Source organism: Neovison vison, chromosome 9 (assembly GCF_020171115.1).
Source record: "Neovison vison isolate M4711 chromosome 9, ASM_NN_V1, whole genome shotgun sequence".
Lineage (NCBI taxonomy): Eukaryota > Metazoa > Chordata > Mammalia > Carnivora > Mustelidae > Neogale > Neogale vison.
Window position 1 is genome coordinate 78,729,008 of NC_058099.1, and position 15,380 is coordinate 78,744,387.

Sequence of the window (15,380 nt, forward strand, 5' to 3'; positions counted from 1 at the left end):
AACATCCTTGAGGGCACTGTCTTCATGCTCAAAGACTATCCCGTATATTCATCTGTTGAAATCGTATCATTGGGCCTGAGTAACCTCCAGGAGGTGAGGCCTAGCTGACATAGTATCCTACCTGAAAAATAGTTTGGGAGAAAGTGAAAGAGAGTTTAAATCAAGTTTTAGTCTTTAAGGGTTTTTCTCACTATTTGTAAAGGCCTGAAGGTTTCAGAGTAAGCACGTTATATTTCTTATAAAAAAAAAAGAGTAAAGGTTTTAAATACAGGATATCAAAGCAGGATCAAATAAGGGACCCCAGGATAAAACTGAGAAGGCCACTGTCTGGCTTTCTACAAGGGACTGGTGTACTTGTAGAAGCCAAAAGCATTAACTACTCAGAGTTGAACGCGCTGCTTCCTTTCCCTGATTGCAAGCCCCAGCCCCAGTCCCAGTGCAGCACACAGAGAACACCACTCTCTACTAGAAAAAAAAAAAAATTTATTGAGGAGGATTAATATTCTTGGTTGTGCTGAAGGTTGTTCTCATCAGAGGATATATTGTCATGAAAATTGTGAAGTTTTCTCAACAAGGACTGAATGATTTCTTAAGAGAATTTTTTCTCCCAAGAAGTGCTGGAGAAGCATTTTCTGCCTGAGTAGAAGAGTCAAATTGCTAAACACAGTATTTTTTGTCAGGGTCACCCCTGGTGGCCCAAAGGACCTGGCAAACTTGATGCATACAGGTGGGGATTGGATGAGGCACAGACTTTCCAGAAGGCAGAGAAGGACATTGACTCTGGCTTAATAGCTGATTCTCAAAAGCCTCAGGTTTCTGGGGCTGTCTGACCCTCTTTCTGTTCTAATTTTTGTAGGACAGTTCTAGTCCGCACAGACAGCTTCTTGGCTGCAGGACCTGATACTTGCCAGTTTCTCTTGTTGTGGGTCAGAAAGAGCCCAATAGTTGGAGGGAGGTCTCTTGCCGTGCCCTACCTGGGCCTGTAGTTCCTCCTGCTGCTGGCTTCACTCTGAGGCCTCAGATAACGTACATATGTTCCAGCTTCTCTTCTAGGACCTTCCCAAGTGAGCTTGTGAGCTTCAGGAGGCCGATCACTCCCAAAAGTAGCCACACTTTCAAATCGGTCTTGGTGCTGCGCTAAGGTGGACATGAACTTGGCTTATTGCTGGGGACTTTCCTGATGCCCTATGATTTTTTTCTTGGAATTGATCCACTGAGAAAATTGCCTCATCTTTTTTCTGAAGTAACTTTCAAGAGGAAACTGTTCATTCTGTGACAGAGTTGGGGAAGCACTCTCTCATTTTCTGTCCTCAGCATGGAGACTCTCCTCTCTGCCTACAGATGTCCCTACTCCTGAGTCCTCCCTTTTGCATTTTCTTGCTTTGGGATCCTGAGGTCTCACTTTCTTTGCACTTCTTCTTTGTGAGAAATTTGTAGGTTGGCCCTTACAGAAGGCCAGTTTTGAGTCCCAGGATTCCTGCTGCTCCTCTGTGCTAATTCTGTTCTCCTTCAGTTGGATGTGCAGCAGCTGGGATGCTTCCATGTCCCCGCTGCACACACTCTGGGACCAAGTCAGTGAAGCCTTGGAATTCAAGCTATCTGAGGGAAGGCGCATGTCAGTGGGAAATTCTTGAGCCTGGTTATGCTCCTCACTCTCCAGTTTAAACTTTAACTCACTCAGGATCTGTCTTTTCAGATCTGATAGTTTAGAATCTTAGGAAACCAGTATTTTTGGTGAGGGGTGCTCCATGGTCATGGCAGTTTCTACTTCATTCATGTTGACATTTATCATTTTGGAGCTTCCCAACTCACTGGTCATCAAGATTTCCCAAGATTGGGATTGAAGGGTATAGAGCTCCTTGGTGTCGAATATATCCCTGGACAGGATGAACATGGCAAAATGTTGTAAATTCTTATCCTCCATATCTTTGCCCTGTTCCATTTCTACTCTGTTACTGGAACTCACATTCTCATGGGTTGGCTCAAGTCCAGCACCAGCTTGACTTGCAGGTACCTCTGGGCCACATGTGTTGTCTGGTACAGTCTCACTGGGTCGCACTTGAGCTCTGATGCTGTGTGTAAAGGGCTGAAAAGTCTGGTTGCCCGACTCAGCTCTCTGGATACACTCTGCAGTCTTATGGTCAGTGTCAGAGTGTGATGCCTTCAGTCCCCCGTCCATCATTGCCCACAGATGACATAGTGAGGAGAGGATGATCTGCAGTGGGGACTGACTTTTTGTTCTCACCCTGTTTCTGAAAATGGGTTTAGAGCTTCCCTCAAGGTGTTTAAAAATCTCAGCTTTGGAATCCACCCCAGAAATATGCATGGCTGATGAGGGAAAGTCAAATTGGGGAAGAGGCCATGTTTTGGATTCTCTCAACTTACAGAATTTTATGGATTCAAGAACCCTGAGGGGTAGACCCCACCTCTCACTCATGCGAAATCTAATAATATGGGCCTCTAGCACCTGTCGAGTACTGGGATGAAGAAAAGAATGCTCTAGAGTGATGCTCTGGCAGTAAACCCCACCCACCATTGTCTTTAGAATCTGTGTTTTCTGGAGCAGTATGGGAACTCCCAGAGAAAGGCAAAGTATTGTCATCAGCAAGCCATGAATAACACACACCTATGGGATTCCTACCCGCAGTGATCTGCCAAAACTTCTTGATCGTATGTAAACTAAGAATACTTTTCATTTGATTCTGGTCTGTGTCCTTCCTTGAGACATTCAATATTTCATTCCCCGAGTGATTCCTTGAATGACACACACAGTTCCTTGTTGTCTCCAAGGCAGCCCTCAGACCCTTCACTAGGTGGCATTCTAAGATCCTCTGTGGGCTGTCTTCTGGACTCTTCTCTAGGATATACCCAAGATTCCTCCTCATATCTTTTCTTAGCTGGAACACTGTTTGGACCCTCTCGTGGAAACTTCCGGGGAGACTCAATTCAGTCTTTGCTAGATCCCGGTTACTATGGCCCTGAAACTCAGAGAATTATAAGTAAACATGCCTGCCTTTTTGCTAGGAGAGTTCTGATAATGTATGCTGAGGCTCCATCACTGCTAGGGAGTCTAGATTTCTGCAGTCATGGAGGCACCAGTGTGGGACTACCTTCCTTGGGCTATGTAACTCCAGTGTCTCCTGGGGTTCACAGAAGATATGAAAATGGCTAGGAAGGATGGAAGCGGGTACATAGGCATGGGACGTCCGGCTAACCAGTGGAAGGTTGGGAGCTCGAGGACAAATGGTTTCTTCAGATTTCTGGAACACAGGAACTAAAGCCCACAACCTTTCCTATTGCTTCTGCAACACATGCCATCCCAGGTGTTGATTTTCAGTCAAGATAGGAGAGTCTGATTCATTCTTGGATCTATGGAAAGACACTCCACAGTCCCTAATTAGGGATGAAGAAGGTGGTATGATCGGGAGGTAGGATTGAAAATGGGCATGGGTGTTCACCTTAGTGAAAGGTAGAGGTTGGGATGGGGACAGGGTTTGAGGCAAGGATTGGGGGTGTACAATGGGGAGAGGAAATGGTTGTGAATGAGGAAGTGGTGGAGATGCTTGTATTTTGATAGCAGAGGTATTGTGAATTCCATTGAATAAGACAAAGTGAGACTCTAGTGGGGAAATACTACTAGAAATCAGGAGAGTGACTACTAAGGACTCACTGTGCAAAGAAGGAAGACCCCAGAAGAGCTGGCTATATTTCTGATGCAAGTTTTCTGCCAAAGCCTTGACATAGAGGAGCTGTTGATAAATAGAGAGCTGCTCTGGTTTCACTTCAGTATTCCAGCCACTTTTGGAGGCTATGGTGACCTGTACATCAAGCAGATGCAAAACATTCCCTAAAGATGTCCATTGGTACTCTGACCACATTTGTTTGGAAAATGGCCCCTCCTCTTTTACTTTCTTCTCTAAAATCTGGAAAGCCATCCTCTTCTCCATTTGTCTCTCCAATAGGGCCTAGAAGTTAAGAACAGGGAAAGAAATTCCACTGGCCTCCTTGTGTTTAGTAGCAGTCTCTCTCCTGAGACAGGTTTCTGGTTGGCGGAGGTAGACTTGCTCTTGGTGAACATCAGATTGTGATAATGTGGGGAGGAACATGTTCTTGCCATGGGCCTGCCAATAAGTGAATTTGGAACTCGATGGGTTTGAACACTCACTACCTCTGATTGTTGGAACACAAGGAGATATCCCACCAGGACCATCTGGAGATGAATTCTCAGGAATAGGTTTAAATGAGATGGAAATTGATTTAGATTGAGTCACAGTTAAAGGGCAGTCTGGCAGTGGTGAAAGAGATGCCTTATGATAACAAGCAAATGAAACAGTGGGTTTCCTTATATGAGACAGAGGTGGTAAGAGGTTGTTATCTTGTGAAATGGTGGGTCAAGAGTGGAGATGGTATTCAGAGGTAAAGTGGCCTCTTGTTGTCTGAACATCATGTGGTAGGAAAGGAGGAAAGGCAGGGGGTAGAGGTATGGAATGGTTCCCTAGGAATTAAGAATCCTAGGCGTTTGGCTCTAGTGGCAGGGAGTACCTAAGGGTGAGGGTAAGAAAAAGTCAGCTAAGGGGGTCACTGGGTTAGGTGAGAAGATAGAGGGTATTGGGGGGAAGGCTCAGGCAATGAGGCTGGTATTAGGTCTCCTGGAGCAACTGCAGAGAAGTCAGGAGACAAAGTGAATGATGAGTGAGTCACAGAAGTTATAGAAACCAAGGGGATCACAGAGGGAGTAGCATATTCCAGGGCCTCTGGAACAGCAACTGATTCACCTCAGCAGTTGTGCTGTTAGACTCCTCACAGAAGGGGTCTGGACATAATAGTTGATGAAAGCGGATGGTATCATGACGCCAGCCTAGGGGGCTATGGGAGATAGGACATACAAAGTTGCAACCAGGACCAGAACAAACATAGGTGACCATGGCTGGTCTGGCAAAGGTAGCCCCCCACCCATCAACATCCCCAAGACTTCAAATTCTAACTCTTAGAATTTTCCATCCTATGTCAATTTGAGGCTTCCCTAAGGTTCTAGAAATACATAGACTCTGCTTAAAAGAGTGGTACAGGAAAGAAGGTAATGTTTACTCACCTTTACAGAAGAGAAAGCACCTTTCTTGCCTCCCCAACTTCTCTCTGGCAAGTTCTCCACCCTGGGAAACCAGGAAAATAATGAAGATAGAAGCGAGAGATCTAATAGAAGGCTGAATAGAGTGTCCTTTAAAGATATCCTTGGTAGATTGGACTTGGAGAGTACCATGTATTAGGATATAAGATCACATGATCAATGATAATAAGACTTACATTATTTTATCATTCACAATGGGCTTTTGTATGTATTATCTATTCTATGTGATACTGAAAACCACCCTATGTGGAACATCGGTCAATGGTTACCTCAAAGAAGAATTCAAGTATCCATGACATCACAGGTCTTTCACAAAGTCTCAGAACTTCAGAAGTTCTGACTCTTAATGTCTCACATGGCTACATATTGGACAGATATGTATTGGACAGATACATATTGCCCAGATCCATCACTGCTTCATGCTCAGTAATCGTCAGAGCATGGAAACTGAGAAGGGTTTTGCATTCTGACTGCGTTTCCATGATCCTCTCCCCTGAGGCCTCTGCTTTCTGGAAGGGAATGTATCTAGGAGCTGGCATCCTTAGAGATCATGGACTGAGCCCTCATGGAAAGGACAGGAAGGGTCAGCCTTGGAGAGCTCAGGTGGAATAGGCAGAATCTTACCTTTCAGAATCCCACCTTTCCTCCTCTTGGCTCTGCCCTGACACTAGAACGAAAAGAAAAGAATGAGGAGTGGGGACTCATCATTCACTCTTCTCTCAGAAATGGATACATTGTTTATCCAAGAACACAAGGACTGTATTTTAATTTATAGAACTTTGTGTTCCTTGCTTTTCTCAATTTTTAAGGTTTTATTTTGAAAAACAAAGGAGGATTTTGTCTGGGGGGGTCCACACTTGATATTCTCACTCAGAAGTTCTTTGTTCAATGAGGACGTACAAACTGAAGCCTGACAGTCACATCTGTGCTCCCTGAGGTAGACCCTGTATCGTAGGCTATAGCTCAGACCCAAGTCTCTTCTCAGAGGCTCAGCACTGTTCTGATCATCCCAACGTGAAGGCAGGCTTGCTTGACATGGGAATGTGACTCATGATCAAGACCTGGGAAAATTTGTTTTCTTCTAGTTTCTTCTTTCATACTCTCTAAATAACCCAATCCAGAACTGCAGAATCATTGTGTTTGGGATTTTACCCAAGAGCCACCACCATACCCTAATAGACCATGTGTTTCAAGTGGAATCCTTAGTGCGTGCTTAATCCTTCACCCTGTCAGATCTCCTTTCCTAGAGGAGTTCATGTCTGTTCTTTCCTTAGACATCCCATTTTAGGTGTTTTTCTGACCCTACCAAACTCATTCAGAAATGTGGGAAGAGGAACAGGAAAATAAAGAGTCATTCTCTGAAGGGCAACTTCTGGTTCCAGATCTAACATTTTAAAAAGCCTGGGAGTCATCACTTCAGTCTGTGAAAGAAGCAAAATGCTGAACAGACTAAAAATCAATGACATTTCTTGGAACCATAGTGGCAAACCACTACCTCAAATCTTCTGAGAGTGTCAGTGCAGAAAATCATACCTAAGATTCACTTACCTGAAACAGAAGGCACTGGAGGCTCAACACTGCTCTCCTGGTACGAACACTTAAACAGACACTTGGACAAATTGCTGGAGGATGCATATGGGCTATGAAACTCCTGGGGTCACAATCTACTGGGGGACCCCCATTTATTTATAGGTTATATTACCAGGAACCCAAACTAGTTCTCAGAGTAGAGCTACCAAAAAAAAAAAAAAATGCTCAAGTTTCTGGCAGAGGAATGTAGTGTTGGAGAGAAAAGAGAAAGGTAACCCATTTTGAAAACATTGTGAAATATTCCCAGAGTGTTTTCCGTAACACAAACCTACTCACTGGGAAAATCCTATCAGAGCGTTATGCCCCATAGAAGAAGGTAAATTACCCAACGATAGCAGCCCCCTATAGGCTTCCTTTCTTATTAATAAAGTGGAACAAAACAAAACAAAAACAAAAACAAAAAACCTTTAAACACTAGTGAACATCATAATCCAGGGACATAATCCCATTAAAAGATGAATGATTAATCATATCCCCTCCCCTGACACCTTGCTACAGTATTAATGGCTCCAGTATAGGAACAGGATCATAGCTAAACAGAGCTGCAAGGTATAGTTTCTATTTAGGGAAATTTAGGGAAACCTAAAAACACTAGGACAGACAAAAACAAGGATACTAAAGGAAATTGCAGCCCCTGATATGCATAGCTACAGTAAATATTAAACATACCCCAACACCTAACCCAAACAACATAAGACTTCACATTAAAGGTCTCTTTATTTCAGTTCTGATTACCCAATACATCATGTTTGGCTTTCAAAGAAACCTTACAAGGCATGCTAAAGGCAAGAAAAAGCAAACTTGTCAGACAAACCAAGCATAAGGCACACATTCAGATATGACAAATTTCAGAGTTCTCATACATGGAATCTAAAATAACCACAATTATTATGTTAAGATCTCTAGTGGAAAAGGTAGAAAACATACAAAAACAGATGATGCATGTAAGCCAAGAGAGGGAATTCTATGAAAGAATCAAAAGGAAATGTTAGAAAACAAAAGCAGTATGGCAAAATGAACAATGACTTTTTTTTTTCCAATTTATTTATTTTCAGAAAAACAGTATTCATTATTTTTTCACCACACCCAGTGCTCCATGCAAGCCGTGCCCTCTATAATACCCACCACCTGGTACCCCAACCTCCCACCCCCCCGCCACTTCAAACCCCTCGGACTGTTTTTCAGAGTCCATAGTCTCTCATGGTTCACCTCCCCTTCCAATTTACCCAAATTCCCTACTCCTCTCTAACGCCCCTTGTCCTCCATGCTATTTGTTATGCTCCACAAATAAGTGAAACCATATGATAATTGACTCTCTCTGCTTGACTTATTTCACTCAGCATAATCTCTTCCAGTCCCGTCCATGTTGCTACAAAAGTTGGGTATTCGTCCTTTCTGATGGAGGCATAATACTCCATAGTGTATATGGACCACATCTTCCTTATCCATTCATCCGTTGAAGGGCATCTTGGTTCTTTCCATAGTTTGGCGACTGTGGCCATTGCTGCTATAAACATTGGGGTACAGATGGCCCTTTTTTTCACGACATCTGTATCTTTGGGGTAAATACCCAGGAGTGCAATTGCAGGGTCATAGGGAAGCTCTATTTTTAATTTCTTGAGGAATCTCCACACTGTTCTCCAAAGAGGCTGCACCAACTTGCATTCCCACCAACAGTGTAAGAGGGTTCCCCTTTCTCCACATCCTCTCCAACACATGTTGTTTCCTGTTTCGTTAATTTTGGCCATTCTAACTGGTGTAAGGTGATATCTCAATGTAGTTTTAATTTGAATCTCCCTGAGGGCTAATGATGATGAGCAACAATGACTTTGATTGACTCATCGGTAGGTCCATACAAGCAAGGAAAGAATATGTGAGTTTGCATATATGTCAGTAGAAACATTCCAAACCGAAATACAAAGAGAAAAAGAATTTTCCTAGTGCTAAAATCTAGAATATCCAAGAACTGTGTTTCAAACTGTACAACAGATATATAATTAGAATACCAGAAGAAGAAAGAACAGAAAAAAATGCTTGAAGTAATAATGGCCAAGGAGTTTCCAAAATTAATAACAGGTTAGCGATACATTGTGGAAGTTCAGAGTACATCAAGTAGGGAAATATTTTAAAAGTCTATACCTGGACATATCATATTCAAATGATAGGAAAACAAAAGGTAAAATTTTGAAGGAATCCAGAGGGAAATAGAAACCCTACCTTAGAGGAAAAAAACATAAGAATTGTGACCTATTATCATAAGCCATGAAAGTAAGAGAGTGGAGTGGAATGTTTACTGTTGAAAGAAAAAACCACCAATCCAATATTTCATATCTAGTGGTATTATCCTGCAAAAGTAAAACAGAAATAATAACTGAGACAAATAAAAACAGGGAATTCATCAGCAACAGACCTGCCCTACGTAAATGTTAAAAGTAGTTCTTTGGTGAGAAGGAAAATAACTCAGATATACATAAAGTAAAGGAAGAGAAGGAATGAATGAGGGTCAAATAAAACATTCATTCATCTTATTCTCAGTTGACCTAATAATAACAATAATGATAATGTGTTTAGTGATTATAGTACATGGATAAGTGAAATGAATGACATCAGTGGTACAAGGGACAGGAGGAACTGGACACTCCTGCACTATCTATGAAGTGATATAACATTATATGAAAGGGAATTTAGAGTACTTGTAAATGTATATTATGAACTCTAGGACAAACACTAAAATATTTTTAAAAAGAATAATTGATAGACTAGCAAAGTGAGAAAATAGAATTATATATAATACTTTTTTTAAAACCAGAAAAGAAAACAGAAAAAGAGGGGAAGGATAGGTATAATGAATAACAAATAGAATGGACAAGGTAGAGATATTAATCTAACTATATTTAAAAATCACTAAATGGAAGTGGTCTAAATTCACCAATTAAAAGAGGAGACTGTCACAGCACATAAAAAAACAAGACCCAATTGAAGACCTATGAAATACTCACTTTAAATATAAAGATACAGATAGATTAAAAAAAAGAGAGACAGAGAAAAATGTACCATGCTAACACTAACAAAAAGAAAATAGAAGTAACTGTATTATTTTGGACAAAGCAAACTTCACAACAGGAAAATTATCATAGGTAAAGAAGAGCATTACATAACAACAAAGGGGTCAATTCTCCAAGAAGACAGAACACTCCTTAACAGGTACACATGTAAAACATAGTGTCAAAATCTGTGAGGCAAAAACCACTATAATTGCAAGAAAAAATGGATGAATCCACTGTTATTGTTGGAAATTTCAACAGCCCTTATCAGAAATGGGCAGATTCAGAAGGCAGAAAACCAGTAAAGATATAGTTGCCCCAAACAACATCCTCAATCAACTTGCTCTAATTGACATTTATAGAATACCTCATCCAACCACAGAATACATATACTTCTAAAGCTCACATGGAACGTTCACTAAGATGGACCATATTCAAGGACACAAAACACACCTTAACAAATATAAAATAGAAATCACACACTGTATGTTTTCAGACACATCAGATGTGTGCAGTGCTAACTTTAAAACAGTTGTCTCAAGTTCTGTCCAATGCAAGAAACCTGGGGTCCTCTCTACACATTTGAAACATGCTAACATTTCAAAAAGGTTTTACAAAACTGGCAAAGGTCACTCCCACTCAAAAAAAAATATTTTAGAAATTATATGCAATATAAAACAACAAAGAACAATAATTCAACATCTTTACTAACATGGAATCCCTAATCTCTTTTTTCTCTAGTGCCAGCAGGTTGCGTGTCTTCTAGGTTTTGCACTGTGAATGATTTGCCAGCACTTTGTTTGCTCTGCGAGTAAGTTTCCACTCCTCCACCAGATTTCCATTTTCCAAAAATGTGTTGACAGCTTTTGTTCTTTATGCTCCCCTTCTTGTCATCCTTAAGCACTTATTTTTTTCCCCAATTTATTTATTTTCAGAAAAACAGTATTCATTATTTTTTCACCACACCCAGTGCTCCATGCAAGCCGTGCCCTCTATAATACCCACCACCTGGTATCCCAACATCCCACCCCCCTGCCACTTCAAACCCCTCAGATTGTTTGTCAGAGTCCATAGTCTCTCATGGTTCACCACACCTTCCAATTTACCCAAAAGCACATACCCTCCCCAATGTCCATAACCCTAACCCCCTTCTCCCAACCCCCTCCCCCCAGCAACCCACAGTTTGTTTCATGAGATTAAGAGTCACTTATGGTTTGTCTCCCTCCCTATCCCATCTTGTTTCATGGATTCTTCTCCTACCCACTTAAGCCCCCATGTTGCGTCACCACTTTCTCATATCAGGGAGATCATATGATAGTTGTCTTTCTCCGCTTGACTTATTTGCTAAGCATGATACGCTCTAGTTCCATCCATGTTGTCGCAAATGGCAAGATTTCGTTTCTTTTGATGGCTGCATAGTATTCCATTGTGTATATATACCACATCTTCTTGATCCATTCATCTGTTGATGGACATCTAGGTTCTTTCCATAGTTTGGCTATTGTGGACATTGCTGCTATAAACATTCGGGTGCACGTGCCCCTTTGGATCACTACGTTTGTATCTTTAGGGTAAATACCCAGTAGTGCAATTGCTGGGTCATAGGGCAGTTCTATTTTCAACACTTTGAGGAACCTCCATGCTGTTTTGCAGAGTGGTTGCACCAGCTTGCATTCCCACCAACAGTGTAGGAGGGTTCCCCTTTCTCCGCATCCTCGCCAGCATCTGTCATTTCCTGACTTGCTGATTTTAGCCCATTCTGACTGGTGTGAGGTGATATCTCATTGTGGTTTTGATTTGTATTTCCCTGATGCCGAGTGATATAGAGCGCTTTTTCATGTGTCTGTTGGCCATCTGGATGTCTTCTTTGCAGAAACGTCTGTTCATGTCCTCTGCCCATTTCTTGATTGGATTATTTGTTCTTTGGGTGTTGAGTTTGTTAAGTTCTTTATAGATTTTGGACACTAGTCCTTTATCTGATACGTCGTTTGCAAATATCTTCTCCCATTCTGTCAGTTGTCTTTTGATTTTGTTAACTGTTAACTTTGCTCTGCAAAAGTTTTTGATCTTGATGAAATCGCAATAGTTCATTTTTGCCTTTGCTTCCCTTGCCTTTGTCGATGTTCCTAGGAGGATATTGCTGCGGCTGAGGTCGAAGAGGTTGCTGCCTGTGTTGTTCTCAAGGATTTTGATGGATTCCTTTCTCACATTGAGGTCCTTCATCCATTTTGAGTTTATTTTTGTGTGTGGTGTAAGGAAATGGTCCAATTTCCTTGTTCTGCACGTGGCTGTCCAATTTTCCCAACACCATTTATTGAAGAGGCTGTCTTTTTTCCATTGGACATTATTTCCTGCTTTGTCGAAGATTAGTTGACCATAGAGCTGAGGGTCTATTTCTGGGCTCTCTATTCTGTTCCATTGGTCTATGTGTCTGTTTTTGTGCCAGTACCATGCTGTCTTGATGATGACAGCTTTGTAATAGAGCTTGAAGTCCGGAATTGTGATGCCACCAACTTTGGCTTTGTTTTTCAATATCCCTTTGGCTATTTGAGGTCTTCTCTGGTTCCATATAAATTTTAAAATTATTTGTTCCATTTCTTTGAAAAAATGGATGGTACTTTGATAGGAATTGCATTAAATGTGTAGATTGCTTTAGGTAGCATAGACATTTTCAAGATATTTATTCTTCCAATCCAGGAGCATGGAACATTTTTCCATTTCTTTGTGTCTTCCTCAAATTCTTTCACGAGTACTTTATAGTTTTCTGAGTATAGATTCTTAGCCTCTTTGGTTAGGTTTATTCCTAGGTATCTTATGGCTTGGGGTGCAATTGTAAATGGGATTGACTCCTTAATTTCTCTTTCTTCTGTCTTTTTGTTGGTGTAGAGAAATGCAACTGATTTCTGTGCATTGATTTTATATCCTGACACTTTACTGAATTCCTGTACAAGTTCTAGCAGTATGGAGTGGAGTCTTTTTTTTTTTTTTAATTTTTTTTTTTTAAAGATTTTATTTTATTTATTTGAGAGAGAGAGACAGTGAGAGAGAGAATGAGCGAGGAGAAGGTCAGAGAGCGAAGCAGACTCCCCATGGAGCTGGGAGCCTGATGTGGGACTCGATCCCGGGACTCCAGGATCACGCCCTGAGCCAGAGGCAGTCGTCCAACCAACTGCGCCACCCAGGCGTCCCGGAGTGGAGTCTTTTGGGTTTTCCACATAGAGTATCATATCATCTGCGAAGAGTGATAATTTGACTTCTTCTTTGCCGATTTGGATGCCTTTAATTTCCTTTTGTTGTCTGATTGCTGAGGCTAGGACTTCTAGTACTATGTTGAATAGCAGTGGTGATAATGGACATCCCTACCGTGTTCCTGACCTTAGCAGAATAGCTTTCAGTTTTTCTTCATTGAGAATGATATTTGCGGTGGGTTTTTCATAGATGGCTTTGATGATATTGAGGTATGTGCCCTCTATCCCTACACTTTGAAGAGTTTTGATCAGGAAGGGATGCTGTACTTTGTCAAATGCTTTTTCAGCATCTATTGAGAGTATCATATGGTTCTTTTTCTTTCTTTTATTGATGTGTTGTATCACACTGACTGATTTGCGGATGTTGAACCAACCTTGCAGCCCTGGGATAAATCCCACTTGGTCGTGGTGAATAATCCTTTTAATGTACTCTTGAATCCTATTGGCTAGTATTTTGGTGAGAATTTTCGCATCTGTGTTCATCAAGGATATTGGTCTATAGCTCTCTTTTTGGATGGGATCCTTGTCTGGTTTTGGGATCAAGGTGAAGCTGGCCTCATAAAATGAGTTTGGAAGTTTTCCTTCCATTTCTATTTTTTGGCACAGTTTCGGGAGAATAGGAATTAGTTCTTCTTTAAATGTTTGGTAGAATTCCCCCGGGAAGCCATCTGGCCCTGGGTTTTTGTTTGTTTGGAGATTTTTAATGACTGTTTCAATCTCCTTACTGGTTATGGGTCTGTTCAGGCTTTCTATTTCTTCCTGGTTCAATTTTGGTAGTTTATATGTTTCTAGGAATGCATCCATTTCTTCCAGATTGTCAAATTTGTTGGCGTAGAGTTGCTCATAGTATGTTCTTATAATAGTTTGTATTTGTTTGGTGTTAGTTGTGATCTCTCCTCTTTCATTCATGATTTTATTTATTTGGGTCCTTTCTCTTTTCTTTTTGATAAGTCTGTCCAGGGGTTTATCAATTTTATTAATTCTTTCAAAGAACCAGCTCCTACTTTCGTTGATTTGTTCTATTGTTTTTTTGGTTTCTATTTCATTGATTTCTGCTCTGATCTTTATGATTTCTCTTCTCCTGCTGGGCTTAGGGTTTCTTTGTTGTTTTTTCTCCAGCTCCTTTAGGTGTAGGGTTAGGTTGTGTACCTGAGACCGTTCTTGTTTCTTGAGAAAAGCTTGTACCGCTATATATTTTCCTCTCAGGACTGCCTTTGTTGTGTCCCACAGATTTTGAACCGTTGTATTTTCATTATCATTTGTTTCCATGATTTTTTTCAATTCTTCTTTAATTTCCCGGTTGACCCATTCATTCTTTAGAAGGATGCTGTTTAGTCTCCATGTATTTGGGTTCTTTCCAAACTTCCTCTTGTGGTTGAGTTCTAGCTTCAGAGCATTGTGGTCTGAAAATATGCAGGGAATGATCCCAATCTTTTGATACCAGTTGAGTCCTGATTTAGGACCGAGGATGTGATCTATTCTGGAGAATGTTCCATGTGCACTAGAGAAGAATGTGTATTCTGTTGCTTTGGGATGAAATGTTCTGAATATATCTGTGATGTCCATCTCATCCAGTGTATCATTTAAGGCCTTTATTTCCCTGTTGATCTTTTGCTTGGATGATCTGTCCATTTCAGTGAGGGGAGTGTTAAAGTCCCCTACTATTATTGTATTATTGTTGATGTGTTTCTTTGATTTTGTTATTAATTGGTTTATATAGTTGGCTGCTCCCACGTTGGGGGCATAGATATTTAAAATTGTTAGATCTTCTTGTTGGACAGACCCTTTGAGTATGATATAGTGTCCTTCCTCATCTCTTATTATAGTCTTTGGCTTAAAATCTAATTGATCTGATATAAGGATTGCCACTCCTGCTTTTTGCTGATGTCCATTAGCATGGTAAATTCTTTTCCACCCCCTCACTTTAAATCTGGAGGGGTCTTCGGGCTTAAAATGAGTTTCTTGGAGGCAACATATAGATGGGTTTTGTTTTTTTATCCATTCTGATACCCTGTGTCTTTTGATTGGGGCATTTAGCCCATTAACATTCAGGGTAACTACTGAGAGATATGATTTTAGTGCCATTGTATTGCCTGTAAGGTGACTGTTACTGTATATTCTCTGTTCCTTTCTGATCTACCACTTGTAGGCTCTCTCTTTGCTTAGAGGACCCCTTTCAGTATTTCCTGTAGAGCTGGTTTGGTGTTTGCAAATTCTTTCAGTTTTTGTTTGTCCTGAAAGCTTTTAATCTCTCCTTCTATTTTCAATGATAGCCTAGCTGGATATAGTATTCTTGGCTGCATGTTTTTCTCATTTAGTGCTCTGAAAATATCATGCCACCTCTTTCTGGCCTGCCAGGTCTCTGTGGAT

General features: G+C 40.9%; 1 pseudogene; it reads right to left on the reverse strand.

Moving 5' to 3' along the window:
- Positions 1–545: 545 nt before the first annotated feature.
- On the reverse strand, positions 546–4,447 carry LOC122916770 (annotated as a pseudogene).
- Between the last annotated feature and the right edge of the window lie 10,933 nt (positions 4,448–15,380).